Genomic DNA, 18,377 nt, shown 5'->3' with positions numbered 1-18,377 from the left:
GAGCCTAGGCTGGCTAGGCTATCAACCACTTGATTAAAATCTCTCTTGATATGGAAGAGCTGAAATTCTTCAAACTTGCTGACAAGAGCTGAAACAATTTTCTGATAAGGAAATAACTTTTGATCTTTCACTTGCCATTCGGCTTGGACTTGATTGACAATGAGTAATGAGTCGCCGTAAGCATGCACTCTTTTGACATCGAAGTCTAGTAGAATTTTTTGACCTTGTATTAGAGCTTCGTACTCGGTATGTTGTGGGTACATGGGAAATCAAGCTTAAGGGAAAAGGGAATCATCTCCTTCTCAGAAGTGATTAATAAAATCCCAATGCCCATTCCTGCCATGTTCTTGGAACCATCGAAAAATAAATTCCAAACTGGAGATTGGTGAATATTGCATATTTGCTCGTCAGAGAAGTCATCTTCGGCTTTCACTTCTTCTGCTAAAGGAAAGTTAGTCAATTGATCTGCGATTGCTTGGACTTTAATTGATTGTTGTGAGACATATTCTAAGTCATACTGCATCAGTAAGACTTGCCATTTGGCGACCCGTCCATTGAGAAAAGGTTGCTCTAGGATGTACTTGAGAGGATTGAGTTTGGACAAGATTTTAACTTCAGATGCCAACAAGTAGTGTCTTAGCTTCTGACACATCCATACCAGAGCTAAACAGGTCTTTTTTATTTGAGAATATTTTTTTTTCATAGTCTATGAAAGTCTTGCTCACATAATAAATGGCATGCTCTATCAAGTTGCCTTCTTTATATTATGCCAAGAATCCGCCGCATGCGACTTGATTAACTGAGATGTATAGCAAAAGAGGTTTTCTTAATTCTGGCGGCTTCAAGATAGGAGGGTTGAGAAGATACCTCTTGATACGATCGAATGATTGCTGACATTCTGGTCCTTATTCGAACTTCACTCCTTTTCTGAGTAAGTGATTGAAAGGCTCGCATCTCATTGCCAAATTGGATATAAATTGTCGGATTGATTGCATGTGTCCCTGAAGGCTACACAATTCTTTGAGATTTGTTGGGGGTGGCATATCAATTATGGCATTTGCTTTTGTTGGGTCTACTTCAATTCCCTTTTTGCTGACTAGAAAACCCAACAGTTTGCCTGATTCGACTCCAAAAACACACTTTTGAGGGTTAAGTCTTAACTTATAAAGAATAAGTCACTTAAAAACTTGATCAAGGGCTTCGAGGTGATCTTTTTCCTCTTTGGATTTCACGAGGATATCATTGACATACACATCCATGATTTTGCACATTTGATCATGAAAAATGATGATCATTGCACGTTGATATGTTGGTCCGGCATTCTTAAGCCCGAAAGGCATAACTGTATAACAGAAAATGCCCCAAGGCGTAGTGAAGGAAGTTTTTGATTGGTCGCGGGCGACCAACTTAATCTGATTGTAGCCGGAATATCCATCCATAAAAGATAACATAGCATGTCCTGCAGTGCTGTCGATTAGAAGATCAATACTTGGAAGTAGATAATCATCCTTTGGAGTTGCTTTATTGAGATCTCTGAAATATATGAAAATCCTAACTTTGCCACTTTTCTTTGGAACAACGACAATATTGGCTAACCAATCTGGGTAGTCAATAGTTCGAATGAATCCTGCTTTGAGCAAATCTTCAAGTCCTTTGACCTGTTCTATTCTGGGATCCATTTTTCTCAATTTCTACTTAATTGTCTTAGCATATGGCTTCAAAATGAGGCGGTGTTCGACTAATTTTGGATCTAAACCTGACATATCCTCATATGTCCATGCGAATACTTCTTCATGTTGCTTGAGAAAATTAGTGAGTCTTTCCTTTTCTTTCGAACTCAGATTGGTTTCGATCTTGAGAATTTTGGGATTGTCTTCTGAACCGATATTGATATCTTCAGTCGAGTCTTGGACCATAGCTGATGGTTCTTCTTGCTTCTGAACTGAGGTGAACTCTGGTAATTCCTGAAGAAACCGATTGAATTTTGCATATTCATCTGACTGCTTTGCAATTTCGCCATCTTCTGTGCTTATTTTGACTCGGTGAATTGTTGTCGATTTCTGGAAAGCCTTTGGATTGAGAATGAGTTTCTTGATTGTTCGGGAAGACATTCTGAAATTTTGGATAAGAAATTTGATTCAGGTAAAATCTTCCATCATAAGACAAACAACATTTGAAAAGAATCATGCATAAAATAACATTGGAATTATAAAATGAGGAGATAGAGAAAGGAAATAGATGACATCCAGATAGGCAAAGAAACTTGAAATTTTATTAATTTTGACTTTGATCAAAGACATTGGTAGAATGAGACATTTATTTTGAAGAGAATGAAAAGGGAATAACAAAATGGTTCTCAATATGCCCCTTTAACAAAAACAGTTTTCTTTTGCTGGCTCTCGTCAGAAAATCCTAGTTCTGCTCTGTGGGGACGATGCTTTTGAATCATTGGTTCGATGCGACCATCTTCGTTTTTGCCCAGTCCTTTGAAGGGTTGATAACCATGCTTTAAAAGTAGATCGAATCATTTTCTTGCTTTCATGACTGCAAAAACAACAGATGATATTTGATAGTGCTGTAGTCGAGTCGACCTCCAATCTTGAAGAATTTAGGACCTCTTCATTGGGTCATGGCTACAGTGTGTAGAGATGGCTCTGATGCCTGAAGTATTTCTAGACTATCTCCGAGACTGGTTTCTTCACTTTCCCCGATGCTGGGGATATCTGCTGTGAAGGTTGGTCGAGTTATCATGGGCTGCAGGAGCCTTTCTTCTGGGTCTTCTCCCAGTACAGTTGTGATTATTCCACCTTTGAACCATTTTATGCATTGATGAAGAGTGAAAGGTACTGTATTTGCATTGTGGATCCACGCCCTTCCGAGCAGTAGATTGTAGGTGGGTGGCACATTGACCACATGAAAAAGGACGGAATGCACTAAATAGTTGATAAATACTTCTAGGAATATCTTGCCTTTGGCCGTTTGACCATGGTTGTCAAATCCATATATGGTGATAGGATCTGGAATGTATTCTTCTTCTTTGATGCCTAGCGCCTTTGCTGTCATCTCGGGACATATATTAAGGCTGCTGCCTTCATCGACCAACACATGAGGTATTGCCATTTCTCTTGCTCGAACGACGATGTACATGGCATTATTATGAAATGTGTGAGGCTTTGGAAGGTCCTCATCTGAGAAGGTGATTGGGGCATTTGTCATGGCCAAATTCACAATTTGAGCCATGTCTTCAGGCGTGGTACTGGGTTTGACTTTGATTTTCCACAGTAGTTCGTCTAGTACTTGTTGATGCTTGCAAGAACTTTTAGCTAAGTCCAAAATTGAAACATTGGACAAAGCAGTTAGTGGCTTTTGAGTTGACATTTCTCCCTTTTTTGGTATGGGCTTGATGAACTGACTAAGGAATTCAGAAATTTCTTTTACTTTCTTAGGGGATGACCTTATAGGTTCTTCAGATACTTTCAGCTTGCCAAATGCTGAAATTATATCCATCTTCTTAGTGGTTGGGGCTACTTGTCATAGCACTAACACCTGATGCTGAAGTTAGAGATCTTGAAGGGAACATGGCTTGATGTGTTATTGAGGTAGGAATGGTTGTTCGGATATTACTGTTGTGGTATGCGGAGGAAATGGCTGATTGAGAATGTCCATTTTTTCTTCTTCATCTCCTTCCACCAAAAGATTCTTGTCAATGTAATCCTGCATAATATTCTTGAGAACGAAGTAGTTCTCAGTGTTGTATCCCACTAACCTATGGAACTTGCAGAATTGGTCTTTCCACTTCCCCATAGGCATAGGAGGATCGGCCAATCTAGGCAACTTGATCATTTCCTTCGACAACATATACTCGAGCACATCTTCGAGCGATTGGTCAAGAGGAGTGAATTTTCTGTCGTAGCTCCATCCTTCATGCTTAGTCTTTTCACGCAGTTTCGGCCCTTGATCTTGTTGAGGGGGCTTGTTGTATTGAGGAGCAAGCTTCCCTTTCTGATCCCCTTTGCTCTTTGAATTTCCTGTGTCGTAGCAGTAATCTTTCTTCTGCCCTTTATAACGATTGCGGTTGCTATTGTTGTTGACAGAGTAGGTAAAGTGAGTTTTCTTTTTCTGCTCACCTTGGGAGTTATTCTTGGAAAATGTGAAGCCCTCATAGACTCCATTCTCCACGCTTAGCTCAAGCCATTAGGCTCGTTCAGTCAGCTCAATAAAAGTTCTGGATGGTGCAGTGGAGATTAATCCTCTCAAAGGTTGCGAAAAATTGTTGAGGATCAAGGATAAAGCATGCCTCTCTGATATGGGGTCCCTCATTTTGTTGCAAGCTGACCTTCATCTATGAATGAAATCCCTTGCTTTTCCATTTTCATTCTACCTTAGATTGCAGAGATGACTTAATGTTGGGAGCGCCTCCGTGTTGAACAAAAAGCGTTCAATAAACAAATTCACAACTTTATCGAATTCCTTGAGCTCGATGAAATTGATATGCTCAGCATACCATTTAGCAACAACTCCTTCCAAGCTGCAGAGGAAGCATAGAAATAGTGCTCGATTGTCCCTCTTGAACCTTGAGCACTCTGCGAAGAACATGGCAAGATGGGCTTTCGGGTTGCCATAACCGTCAAATTTGATGAATTTACGGGGAAGATTATCCAGATTTTCATTCCCTTCTAGGCCATCGTAGAAATCTTCACTGGTGAAGACTTTCTTGCCCTTGTCCTGGGCTTGTAAATCTTTGACAACTCTAGTAATTTCCCTAAACTGTGCTTGCAGTGGATCTTCTATGACCTGACTTTTCAGTTTGCGGGCATCCCTTTGCTCCCGGCCATATTTCTGAAATGTTGGGGGCACCTCATATTCTTCATCGGTGTCTTCTGCTGATTCTGTTCCATCTGAGATTTCTTCTGGCTGAACCTGCTTCTTGGAAGTCTTTGTGGATTTCTTAGCTTTGTGACCGTGGAACTTCGTCCTAAATGGATTCTTCTCTGAACTTGTCTCAGCCTGCTCTCTCATCATTTGGTTCATCATCTTCTGGAACATGGCATACATCTGCGGATCTATGCCATCGTCCTCTTATTGACCCTGACTCCTGACTGAACGCGGGGAGTCCATCTCTTCTTCTGAAGCTGATGAGTACTGAGATGATGTTGTTTTTCTTCCTGATATTGTCTGAACCATTAAATGCTACAAATGCTCTCTGCAGGGCAAAGACTCGATTAGATTCTGAGGGAATTCGTTTCTTGGAAGAAATATTTGCTGGAAATATGATAGACAATTTGAAAAAGTATCCCATTACTAGGGATTGAGTCGTCGTGAAGATTGCGACAATTATGTTGTCATAAAAAATAAACAATGAAAAATGTGCCTTGTTACCTAGGCGAGGTCATCAAACCATGAAAAAAAGAGAGAAAATTTTATTGGAAGGAGAAAAATATGATTTTATTGATCTTGACAAAGAGGTGGAGGGCAAACAATTTGCCACCATTCATGATAGTCGGCAAACACTTTAGAACCAGGAAAGAATTTGAGAGTAACAAAAGAATCCCAGCCATAGCAGGCAGAGTGATATGCCCCAAACCATTATGCGGAAGTGAGATCGAATTCTGCCATAGCCCCTGATAGTAGTCGAGCTTCGATATACTGCTGCCTTTGAGAGAACTGTCGGACACATCGCTCAGGCTGATAGTAAGTGAAAAAGAATGGTCCCAACAATTTGAATTGCTGGCTATAAGCATATGTGTATCTGAGAGGAGACAATTGTCGATCAAAGTAGTCCCAGACGATGTCATCTTTTTGAATGTTGTTGATCATGGACCGGTACTGTGCCACTGGAAGGAGCTCTTGACCATTGTATCTGAAAGAATTGGCTCGGGCTGGAATGTGCTGGAAGAACCAGGATTGAAGTGCGTAGATGCATCCTTCAACGAGAATAGACTCTCCAAGTGAGAAACGGGTCAAACCTCGGTACAGAAAGGTAAGTGTTGCCATGGCTATGGAGAGACGGTTGGTCTGTCGACTTCCCCATCATCTCATGAGCTGGATTATTCTGATATCCATGTAGTTTTGTCTGTCTAGGAAGAGGGTCAATCCTACAGTGCATAGAACCATTGCATTCTGAATTCTTTCTCTAGCTGTCCTTGATAACGAGATGGCTTCAATGAAGGTCCCGTACTGACAGTACAACTCGAACAGATTGACATATTCATTTCCATCCATTTGAATTAAGGGCCAAGATTGATGGCCTATCATACGAGCTAATGCATCTCATGGGTCCAAACCCTTAACATTGATCAGAAATTGATGCTCTAACAGATCTCCTGGTTGACCGGCTGGTTCTGGTAATCCCATAATCTCTGAAAATTCATCTATTAAAATGGTCATCTCTCCCCATGGGAACCAAAAGGTACATGTTCGTGGATTACATCGCTCTGCCATTGCTTGGATCAGGTTACCGTTGATGGTCTGCTTTCCCACTGCTACCGCCAATTCTAATCCACACTCGCTCAAATGGTCCAGGAACATGTGAGAAAAGCTTTTGAGCCATGAGTAGTACCACCGAAGAATGAAAGTTCCGGTGCTAAGAGCTCGATGTTCAAAACGACCTTGTCCCACCTTGTAGGAGATGTGACTTTCAGGAAAAATAGGGTCGATTTGATTGGATGCCATCAGACTGAAAATAGAGAGAGACTCAGAATCAGACTTAAGAAAAATATAGGAAATTTTGAAAAATTACAGGCATGATAGAAAATGCAGCTGAAAATTTGAGATCCAGTAGAACGGGAGGATGAAAAATCACCTGGAGTTTTGAAAGAAATTAGATGTTTGGGAAAATCATTCAAGGTTTGTAGAAAATAAGAGGAATGTTTCATGAAAATGGAAAAATAAGGATATTTGAAAAATGGCCTAATATTTTGAAAAAAAATGGGAAATATGAGGAATTGAGAAAACAGGATACATGCAATCACATCTTGCATAAACATTTATGCACATACAACACTCCTTAAAAGGTTGACTTTAAATGCATCATTTTGAAAGCAGTTGTAGGACCCTAATCCTAACTCTAGGTTCAGATCATCTTTGTTCAATCCAGTTATGCTGATATACTCGAGCTGAGACCTGAAGTACGTGTCATAGAATTTCAACTCTGGTTCTAAGGTAAAGTTTTCCAACATCCTTGAGTGCCTACCGATATACTTCAGACTGTGGCCCTTAGTACATGGTAGGGGGCATTAACCCCAATAAGTGACCCAGTTGTGAGGCTTTGTCCCGAACTAGGGTTCTGGAAGAGAGCCCAACAACGTGAAGATCGGGTAAAGATATGTAAAGGGGTTTTGAAAAAATGATCACATGCAAGAAATAGAGGGCTCTAAGTCCAGAAGAGATAGATTTTTGAAAACTTTTGAAGAAGCATACATTGTTTGCATTCAGATCCTAAATTGAGGAGAGTTGTGTTTAGACCTAAGTCTATGTGAGCATGAAAGTATCTCCTCAATATAGTCCTACCAAACCATGCCTAAGCTATATGCAATCAATGTCATCTAGGTCATAATCTAGGCTCCTAGGTTCGCATGACATCAAAAAGTAAAAGAGCTGATATTTAGAGAACACAGTTTTGATTATTGAACTAAGTCAAGCACACTTTTGATCAGACAAGGACAGGTCCCATCTCGGTTGCCAAACCTGTTATCGTCGCAAAATTCTTCACTTCCCCGTGGGAGAGAGGGGAAACCTTCCGCGAGTCAAACTTGACCAGAGTTTTGAAAATTGTTTTGAAATACTCATCTCCGTTTTGAAATTGCGGGAAATATTTCATGGAATGGGACTCGACCTGTCGGTACGAGGTTCGACCGTTCCTGGTGCCTTTACCAGGGGTAATCGAACCAAGGATCAAATGTGTGCTTGACTTAGTTAAATAATCAAAATCGTGTTCTATCCTAAATGCACAAAGAATTTAGGCATGTGCTATGAAATTTTGTAAAATGCAAGTTGGAAAATATGATGCATGCTTAGAAAATGTTTTGGAGTTGAAAATATTTCTAAGGCAAAAGATGGAAATCGATTTCTCAGAAAAATTCTGATAAAAGGATTTAAAAATCTTAAGAAAATTTCTGAGGATGTGAGAAAATCCTGGGAAAATGGAAATAAATGCTTGAGAAAAGATGAATATTGAAAGGGAAAATGTTTGTCAGGAAAACTCCAGCTTTGAAAAATTTTCTTTGGAAAATGATCAAAAATTCATAGGAAAACTCTTCAGAGAAGGAAAATCAAAACTCAGGAAACTGAAATTCTGAGAATCTTAGCCTTGAAGTATTTGAAAATTGATTTTGATTCTTGAGAATGATGAGAAACTCCTTTTGAAAGTGAATCCTAAGAAAAGAACATTTTCCAGGGAAAATCATGGAAAACTTGACTTGGGAAAATCCAACTTTGGAAATTTTCAGAGTCTCTTGAGGAATCAATTTCCTTAGAATGAAATTTTCTTGAGAAAAAGTTTGAGAAATGCAGGTGATTTCATGATGCAAATGATTTGAATGGATGAATGCACTTTGAGAAAGATATCCAAAAAAAAAATTCTGAGGAATTTGTTGAAAAAATGTATATTAAGCCAAAGTAAACTCTTCACATATGCCGACTGTGGCCGTGAACATGTTTAGAATTTAATTAATTTAATTCACAATATTTTGTAAAATTGAAAATATGATGTGCTTCTGAAGATAGCCTAAGAGTGTAGGCTCGGTGTGACTAGTAGAAAGATGCTGAATCTGGGTTTCGTCCATATTCTGACTAGGGCTGTAAATATGGACCCCACCGAGTTCATCAACTCCCTAAGAGTTGGTGCGTGTGCCATTCGTGTATATCCATAGTGATTTTAAAATAAAATGCATGAATCACACAATCAGGATATTGCAAGAATTCAAACTATATGATATGCATCCTAATCTAAGCGAAAAAATAAATATTATTCCTTATTTACACTTACCTATTACATTGTTGACATAAAGCAAAATAAAAATAAAAAAAATAAAATAAAAAAATGGAGCCAAGGAATCAGCATCTTCCAGGTTTTCCCTGCAAATGAGGATTGGCGCAGAAAGTACAATATACAAAGGAGAGATTGAAAATTTTACACTAATGATAGTGTGCCAGCGATAATGCTTGAATTGTAATGCTCAGAATATATATGAGAAAATCTAAATGCCACATTTAAGCTGAATGAGGAATATATGTATGAATATGCCTAAATGAAAATGTCTAGATGTAATACTCCATGTTGAATGAGAAATGCAAAAGTATATGTATACCTTGATGTATAGGCTCACATTAGATGAAATATGCACATGGAAATGCATGAGATAGTACATATACCTAAACACAGTATCTAAGCTAAACGATGGAAATGTATGTACAACACACCTAGATGTAGTGTTTCTGTTGATAAGGAAACACACATGCAGGGAATGATAACATTAGACAATGGTTTCTATGCATATAATGAAGAGAAACATTATATATATATATATATATATATATATATATATATACACACAAGTGATGGGCTATATAGGATGAATGTAAAAGAGCAATGCTACAATAGATATCATATAGACATGATGGGCCAAATACATAACAGAGTATGAAATAAATGCAAAATTGGCAATACACTGATGAATATGCATAGTAGCTATGCAACAGATGTCCTATCTGCACACATTACTGATGATTGGAGGCAAAATATTAATATACACTCGTAACAAAATGATATAACAATAGACCATGTATACAAATGATACTCGATTATTGAAATTGGAACAAGATGCAGGAGATGACTGCTTGTCAATACAGGTATGAAAGATGTGTTAATATAAAGAAAAGATGACAAGAAGCTTTGAATATGAATGCAGTGGTGAGGGTAACACAATTTTGCAGAAAAAGATATGCTGTAATAAGCTTGCACAGTGAAATAAATTGCTGAACTAAAATGGGCATGGGCTATGACTGATGTTATACATAATGAAGATATTAATTGATGTAGAAGACTGTGATCATTGCAAAATTTTTCCTCTTGGGGTCTTTCTCTCTCTTCCTTCTCTTTTCCTTTTCTAACCTCTATTTCCTCCTTTTTGAAGGGAGAAAAGAAGAGAGAAGAGAAAAGAAAGGAAAAAGAGAGAGGAATTTTTCTGCAAAGGTCTCACTTGACCTTGATTTGAAAATATTTAAGAAAATAACTAACCTCCATTTTGAAAATATTGCGGGAAAAATTGGGAGACGGGGCTGGCTCGTCGGTACGAGGTTCGACCGTTCCTGGCGCCTTTACCAGGGGTAATCGAACCAAGGATCAAATTTATGCCTTTTTGCTTTGCCTAAATATTATCTAAGAATTTATCCTAAGTCTAAGATGCACAAAGAATCATGCTTGTGCAATGCAAAGATGTATGCTCTTTTGAGAAAATGATTTGAAAATTTCCAAGTTTTCTGAGATAAACTTGATGATGGAGTAAAGAAAATGATTTAAAGGATTGAATTTGATTTTAGATTTTGAATAGATCCGGAAGAAGAGACTGGAATTTGGAATAATCAGAATTTTGGAGAGATAAGTTCGTAGATGAAGATAAAAAGGAATTTAGAAATTGGAGTTTTTGAAATAAGAATGATTGTTCAAAGTCATGATATACTTTTGAGGTCGATTTTCAAGAATCAATTTTTTTGACTTCAATATCTAAACAAGAATTGAATTTGGATTTAGACTTGAGAAATAAATTTGAAGTTGGCTTTGAAAAATTGGAAATGAAATTAGATTTTGAAAATCTAGAATGAAATTTTGATCTGAAGTCTTATATCCAAGGTGGAACTGGATTTGAGATCTGGAATGGAGTTTGGATTCGGAGTCTTGGATCCAAAATGAAATTGAATTCTATAATCCTAAATGGAATTGGATCTGAAGTCTGAGATCCAAGATGAAGTTGATCTCTGGAATCCTAAATGGAATTGGGTTCTAATTTTGGATTTGGAAAGCCCAATTGGGACTTTTGAAAGGTGGGTCTGGTTTTTGAAAACCCAAATTTGAATTTAAGACTTTGGAGAATAATCGAATTTTGAGATTCAGAGTCTATCTCAAAACTTTGATTTGAATTTTGAGAATCAAGACTTAATGAGAAATAAAGGATGAATTTGATTTTAAAACTTGAGTTTTTGAGATCAGAAGATGAATCAGAGATTTTCAAAAGTTAATTTGAATTTTGAAATCAGACTTGAATTTGGAAATGGAATTTTGAATATAAAATTGAATTTGAAATTTCAAAGTCAAATTGGACTTTTGAAATCGAAATTTAAATCTTTGAAATAAGATAGAATAATGAATTAAAATAGAGATTGAGGAAAGATATTTGAGATCACTTGGATTTTGGAAAAGAATTTTGAAAGTATGATGTTGTTCTATCTTAAATGATGAATGAATTTAAAGAATTTTGAAATTGGATTTGAAAAACATATTTCATTCTTTAAGTGAATTTAAAATAAGATTGAAGATATAATACATACCTGACTATAGTCATTGAATGTATTATATAATAATCATATTTAAATTCAGATGAAGAATAAAATACATTTTGGTGCCTTTGTAGAGTTTAAAATGAGATTAACCCTTAATATATCCTGACTATGGCCATTGATATATTTTTGAGTTAATTTTAAATTAAACTTTAATAAAGAAAGAAAATATTTGAAAATATGATGATTTTTGAAGGGGGATCCAGTGTTATTCCATAAAAGATGAAAATCCTAAGTTTTGTTCACATCCTTACTATGGCCATTGATGCAAGTCATCAACTTAGGATTTAATCACCTCTTATTAGAATGATGCACGTGCTATTTGTGTTTCCATTCGTGCATTTTTGGAATAAAAGAGAAAATAATATGAAACAAGCATTTCTAGGGAATATACATGCTCATACATTCTAATCTAAACTATAAATGTGAAATTCTTATTAACGCCTAATTTATTTACAAACTTGGATTGAAATTGAAAATATCAAAATTCCTAATTTGTGAAAGAAACCCATATTTTCTGTATTTTCCCTACAAAAACTGAATTATCATAAGACGAAGATACAATATATATAGAGAAATGAAAAATATCATGGCGAAGCTTAATTATGCATATGCTAATGAAGGAGTGAATATGTAAGATACTTATGAAATACTGAGTGATGATATGCATATGCATATGCCTAAGTACTATGTTCATGTTAAATGAAGAATACACATGTATATCCTAAACGACATGCTTATAACAACTGGCAGTTATACATGTATAGCTTAAATAACATGCTTGTACTATATTATGAAAACACACCTTCATAACAACAGGAAGTGTATATACATGTCCTAAGTGACATACTTATGATGAATAGATAATGTACCTTCATAATGATATATAAATACATAGCTAGAGCAAAGGTGCATGAGAAATGAGATGTCAATGCTTAGCCATACTAAATATTCATATAGGGTGAGGTGCCAAAGTATGTGACATGCAAATGGCAGGATATAAATCTCAAGTGATATATTGTGAAAATATACAACAACATGTTGTGTGAGTCTTAAGTGACATACTGTGTGTTTGCATGACAATGTAATGAGAAAATGTAATATACGGTGTACATACACAATACTTCACTGTGAAAACTTGGGTGATATGACATATATTTGCACAACAATACACTAAGAAAAATGAATGACATACATTATGAAGATGTTTGACATACTCAACCAATCAAGTACTGAATTCAACCTAAGGAAAGACATATAATGGATAACACGTAGATACAGAAAGAAATGATGTACAGAGGTGTAGTTAAGAGGATAATGACATTGTATTTGCAGCATAAGGTGAAATGGGGCATAGCAGTGTTGTGATAGACAAATGAAGATGGTACGAACCTGCTATGGGTACAATGTTGTATAGGGGTGTAGATGCAAGAGACTGTGAAGGGATCTACGAGTTGTGAAAGCATTCAAGTTTGTCAAACTCACGAACAAGACCCTCTATTGTCTGAGATGCAGCCCTGAATCCAGTTGGCTCTTTAAAGTGTCAACATTCCTTTGGAGTTGGTGCCTGAATTTCAACAGCAGGTCTAACGAACCTGGTGCAAGGAGCTACACAACAGATTTCTGCTGTGAAGTATGGTAATAATCATATGGGAATGCCTCCATGTCAGTCCAGTCCTATGAAGAAGGATATAGCAGTTGCAACATGCATGGCAGCAATAGCTCTGAAGTCACACCAAAATCAGACATTTAAAATGAGTCACATAATTAAAAACGTGGATCAACAAACCTTGATCTTTGCCATCATAACTTTGAACTAGTTAAAATCATTGAGTAAAGCCCTCCTTTTCTGTAGGCTCTCGGACAGTTCAATCATTACGTAGGTTTCATGAACCAACCAGAAAGAACAAGAAAACAAACTGAAAAGCAAAATGAAATGAGATAATACACAATGTATAAAGTCAAGGTAATGCAGGGGTAAATGTATGAAAAGGGCTATGTAACAGGGAGTTGACGTTAGGTATGAACAGAATTTCAAATATAGCAGAGAACTACAACCAATGTTGATGAGTGAAAATCATGAAGAGGATGCAATTGTGATTTTAGTAAATGATCAACAAAATAATATTTCAACCGCAAGCTGGAATTCTTGACGGATAACGTCAAAACACAATGGCCATAATGGGAGTCATCAATGGCCCCAAACAAAAGAACAATAAAACAATATACCAACTGCAACAGGTTAAATGCATCAAAGACTCCAGTTTATCATTTTTTTTATACTTTCCCATTTCTGTGTTAGCTTTAGTAATTTTATCATATACTAACCTTTGAAATGGATATTCACAGCAACCAATGAACCTTGCCTTCAGTAAGATGGTTAGAATTCGAGCTGATAGCCTTACCGTGATTGAGACTGTCAAACCTCCAGGGTCATCTGAAAATTTCAAGTTTCCCATTTGATCTTTGTTAAGAAAATGATCATCTCAAAACTGAATTGTACATGTTACACATGCAGAGATATTCTTTCTAACATGTTTGAACACAGTCAATATATAAAGTAGTCTATTGGTTAGGACCCAGTACACAAGCATAAGCACATGACTAACTATAGTGACGTTAAGACGGTGTTGCGAAATTACCCAATGTGAGCTGGGATTCTTTCCAAAAAAAATTATCAAGGATATGAGCAAAACTAAAATTATCATTGATGCTATTTCTGTACAAAGTAAGAGAAAATAATCCAATCCTTCAAACTCAAGAGCCGAGGAAGAGTCAAAACCAGGGGACAAAGGAATCGTCTTCCCTTCTTCCAACATATAGCTATCATCTTTGTAAACAATCTGATTGGAAAGAGCAAGTGCGGACAAACTATTTGTCTCCATTTTTAGAAACACCTTCAGGAAATAATATACTCTGTACCACATGATAACAATAACACGAACCTGATGGCGGACATGAAGGCCATTACTTAAAGGGGTAAAGAAAGATACCCTCCTTCTTAACCTGTATTGCGGTGGAGGAGGTTATAAACTGGAGATTAATACCTGCGGCTGAATGGGTTTGGCGAGTGTGATACCACTGAACACAGAAAAGCCCATGGAGGGGAGTGTACAATAGACTAGATGAAATTAAGTAATACAGAAAAGATGCCTACAGCCGGTAAATGACAAGTGGGAACAAAAGAAGTTTGGATGTGTGTGCTGGTGGACAGGTGGGTGATATAGATTATAGATACAAGTGAAAACATTATGGTGTAACAGAGGGAAAGCTGAGAATGGGAAGTGAACATGCTGTGGAATGGAAGGTTATAGCAGCTGGAGGTATTGTTATCAGGTGAATGATAACAGAACATGATCAAGATATGTGAAACATAATGCAAAACACACCCAGGGCATCCTGGCATAAGGCGTGACATGCTGAATAAGCTAATTACAATTCACTAAAAGGGAAGAAAAGAGACAAAATAAATAAAATACAGATGCAACTCTAACCTAGATATGAAGGCATATTAAATGACATGCAACATATATTCAATAATGTTGAGGTGAATGGGGAACAGGAAGCTAACGTGGCATATATGACTGTAATACCCATTCTGCTAAGCAAGCAAAACATACCTTTCGTCGAACAATTCAAATGGCCTATTCTGGTAAATCGCCCAGTCGACTAGATGTCTCAATGGCTCAGCTTCACCAAGCCAAGTCAAGCAGGAGAATTTTCCTGGACTTCTTTCAGCCGGATCGCGTTCTTCCTCAGCTACAGCATAATGATTGGAATACTTTCCTAGAAATTAAGCAACAGGGTAATGACCAGATATAGTAAGAAATTCCAATGCTGAAGGATTTTCCAAGAGGCATCTAATAGCCTGATAACAATGTCTTATCACTCAGATCTTCTAGTGTAGGACAAGAATGGGAAGCCTCTGAAGGTGTCTGTCCATCCTCATCATAGGTTTCAGCAAGGTTTATAGGTTTAATTTCATCAAGGTAGCATTTAGTGGCTTTTAAGAAAATTCCTCCAAGGTTGTGACAAGGATGTCAAAATTCTTAATCCCAACGTACACTCCATTTGCTATACAGAATGTACGAGAGATGCTATGGACATCAAGGATATTACAAGAGCATATATACAAAAAATCAATGTTGATTATATACCATGCCATATACAAAAGGAACCAAATACGATCAGGAAATCAAGAAAAATATGAGAAATAAGCAAGAAATTATGGCAGTGAAAGATCAGACATGAGCAGGTATTCACAACATGTGAAAGTCAGAGAGAAATTAAAAAAGAAACAGGAAATCAAATACGAGAGATCATCATAACCAACAGAAAGTGAAAAGGGGGAGACAGAAATCAAAATATCAGTCGATGCCTAAAATAGAATTATAAATCCGATGTCAATAGAAAATTGAAATGACAAGAAAAAGTGAAATAAAGCAAATTACAGATTGGAATGTAATAAAACAACAAAATATAAAGAAAAACAGAAAAAATAAAATGTTGGAACAGAACCGTTCCTTTGCTATTGCACGAGAGAAGGGTTAATCGTTGCTATAAGCAACCCAACACCCTCGATAGTGCATTAATGGGGGCAAGAACAGAAGAATTTAAAAGAAATCAGAAACAAATAGAGGAAAATGAAAAGAAAAAGAAGAAAATAAAAAGGGAACAATGAAAAATAAGTGATGCTGTCAAACAAAAAACTGTGATGAAGGAAAGTAAACAGAGGGAAGAGCCAATGTCTGTCGTGAGTTGGTCCAGATTGAGAGGAGGCGCGTGAATCTAGAGGGGTGGAATGGATTGTAATGGATGCAGGCGTTAATGGATCAGAACTACCTTCTGCAGAGGATTCAATGTTCCTTTTAGGTAAATACAGAGGCGATGTCTTGGAGGAGAATCATTCTTCAGTTTGGTTTGTGATTCCGCTGATGTTCCGGCAATTCTCTCCTTGTTGGCAGAGATTCTGAGATCATAGAGAGTTGCAGTTTCTTTAGTGGCCTGGAGGGCTTCTACTGCTGAAGTTGTCGGGTTTTTAAAAGGGGGGGAAGAGGTGATCTGAGGAAAATGGGGAAAAAGGAAGAGAAATGAAGGGTGCGGGGGTCAAGAGGCGGTGGATGTGCAAAAGAGAGTAATGGGGAGGTGATAACGGATGGGGAAGAAGAAAAGAGGGATGATGGTGGGGTGAAACGCGGTGGGTGAAGGAGATCCCCTGTGCGCTTCTTTTAAAGGGGGAGAGAAGGTTCGAGAATAGGGAGGAGTCGGTTGGAGATGAGTGGCTAATGGAGAGGAAGAGGATCGGAGGGCTAATGAGGGGGATGGAGCGAGAGGGGAAGAAGAGGTCGGTGGCTGAGCGAAGATGGTTGGCGATGAAGGATTCAAGCATAAGAGAGGGTGATGGCCGTTGGTGATGGATGGAGGAGAATCGCATGGGTGGAAATGAAGGGGAGATGAGGAAGCAGGACACACATGGGGGGTTGAGGCGAAGCAGGAGGAGGATGGTGGTCCAAGATGTTTCGAGAAGGAGAATGCGATTGAGAGAAAAGGGGTTTCTGAAAACCTAAAAAGAAAATCTTTGTTAAAATCCCTGTTTTTAAAGATTTTTCAAAAGGGTGGTCCTTTTAAAAAAGTTTTTGAAAAAAAATGGTTTTAGTTAAAAGATTGTTTTTTTCAAAAAGAGGTTTTCAAAAATCATTTTTTGTTTCTTTTCTATTATATATATTTTTTTACTTTTTCTTTGTATTTTCCATTTTTTTGGTATTTTTTTGAAATAAAACTATGAAACTAAGGAGAAATAAGGGATTTAAAAATCATTTTATAAATTTTGAGAAATATTTACAAAAGAAGGGTTTTTGTGAAAATTCAAGGCTATTTTGGGGAAATTTCTTCAAAAATGGGTTTGAATCCAAGTTTTGAGAAAATATTCGAGTTTTAAACCTCGAATCAAGAAATATAGTGCGATGGATCCAAACGGATACCGGACGAACTGTCTGAGCTTTTCAAAAAGTTATTTTGGTAATTTTGAGAATTTGGTTTAAAAATTAGATAACGACGCTCAGATTTGGATTCTGATATTGGATCCGGATCCGAAATCGAGTTAGGTATATAAAATGGATTTAATTTCAGTAAGACTTGAGAAATAAACTAGAATTTAGATTTAAAACTGACTCAATCGCTCAGAAAATGGGGGCAGGGGCAAAAAGAGAATATTTACAACATTTTGAAAATTTTGGGGTGTTCACAAAGACACAGAAAGACCAGTGAGCATGCGCGATATATACAATGCTATGAGTATGAACGAATGCAGTCAAGTTCCAGGAGTTGACAAATAATAAATGTCGATATGCTATAGACATTTGATGTACAAGGATGACTCATATGGAAGCCACGATCTTCAATGAACTTAGTAGATACTGAATATAAATCTGAAGTTAGGACTATTATATAAATGCACAGACATATATATATGAAACAGGGATAATGTACAGGGGATACATAGATAACAATATCGATAGGCTGGGAAGAATGGCAAAATGCAATAACTATGGTGCCATAAGAACATGCTAGAGTGACCAACTGTCGAGTTCTAAATAGTACACAGATAACACACAGGAAACCTATTGTGCCTTTGTTAAACTAAAAATAGGTTTTAGACCCATTATTATGAACCAGCCTTCAACATTTGTCAATTCATTTTAAGACTCTGAATGTGCCTAAATCCCTTTTCCACTATCTCACTGATATAATACAGGTGGAAAGCATTTTGAATAAAAAGTCACTATGAGGAAATGACTGCATCCAGTCAGCACCAAATGCTTGAC

The sequence above is a fragment of the Nuphar pumila genome, chromosome 6, assembly GCF_984573655.1.
Source record: "Nuphar pumila chromosome 6, dmNupPumi1.hap1.1, whole genome shotgun sequence".
NCBI classification, from domain to species: domain Eukaryota; kingdom Viridiplantae; phylum Streptophyta; class Magnoliopsida; order Nymphaeales; family Nymphaeaceae; genus Nuphar; species Nuphar pumila.
This window is presented reverse-complemented; position numbering follows the sequence as displayed.